Raw genomic sequence first — 987 nt, 5'->3', positions numbered from 1 at the left:
GATCTCACATCATCCCTAAAGCTTTTCAACTCACTTATATCCTGACCCATGTTTGCCAGCATTCCTTCTATCCTGTTTAATTGATCTTGAAATTGTTGGTTCGGATTAGGTTGGGTAGGTTGATTATTTTGGCCATGATATGATGGTTGGGAGTAAGTGTTTTGTGTGGCTTGGTATGATCTTTGGTTGGAGTTTTGGTATGTGGACTTGTTATGTTGGTTTTGCTGGTTTCCCCACCCAAAGTTTGGGTGGTTTTTCCAGCCTGGGTTGTAAGTGTTGGAATGTGGATCATATGGTTGCCTTTGTTGATTTCCTACATAATTGGCCTCTTCCCAATCACCTCCTTCAGTGCTTACTTCCTCTTGATCTTGTGTGTGTATTGCAGCCACTTGCTTTGTTTCTAATTTCCTGGTGAGCTCTGCTAGTTGCTTGGCAAACACCTTGTTTTGGGCTAAAATTGTATCAACATGGTTCAGCTCCATGACTCCCTTAGTGTTGTGTCTCTCTGAAGCATAGTAGTACTCATTCTCAGCCACTGTCTCAATCACTTCAATGGCTTCTTCCACAGTCTTTTTCCTGTTCAATGAACCTCCTGATGAATGGTCTACAACCTTCCTTGATTCATAAGAAAGTCCATCATAGAAAATATGCAATTGCACCCAGTCATGGAACATGTCTGGTGGGCATTTCCTTGTCAAATCCTTGAATCTCTCCCATGCCTCGTAGAGAGTTTCACCATCTTGTTGTCTAAAAGTCTGAACCTCAGATCGAAGCCTATTGACCTTTTGTGGGGGGTAGAAACGTGCCAGAAACTTGCTTTCCACCTCATCCCAGGTTGTTAGGCTCCCCCTTGGGAATGATTCCAGCCACTTAGCTGCCTTGTCCCTAAGTGAAAATGGGAACAAGAGCAGTTTATAGGTATCTTCCTGGACTCCATTGGACTTCACAGTGTCGCAAATTCTCAGGAATTTTGTGAGATGTTGGTTT

General features: G+C 43.2%; 1 non-coding gene across 1 annotated transcript; it reads left to right on the top strand.

Moving 5' to 3' along the window:
* Window positions 1-672: 672 nt before the first annotated feature.
* LOC148567519 (small nucleolar RNA R71) lies at window positions 673-776 on the top strand. The gene has a single exon (XR_015881469.1). It is a non-coding gene; the product is annotated as a small nucleolar RNA R71 (small nucleolar RNA).
* Window positions 777-987: the final 211 nt, after the last annotated feature.

Source organism: Arachis ipaensis, chromosome B4, assembly GCF_059453495.1.
Source record: "Arachis ipaensis isolate K30076 ecotype BB chromosome B4, ASM5945349v1, whole genome shotgun sequence".
Lineage (NCBI taxonomy): Eukaryota > Viridiplantae > Streptophyta > Magnoliopsida > Fabales > Fabaceae > Arachis > Arachis ipaensis.
This window is presented reverse-complemented; position numbering and strand designations above follow the sequence as displayed.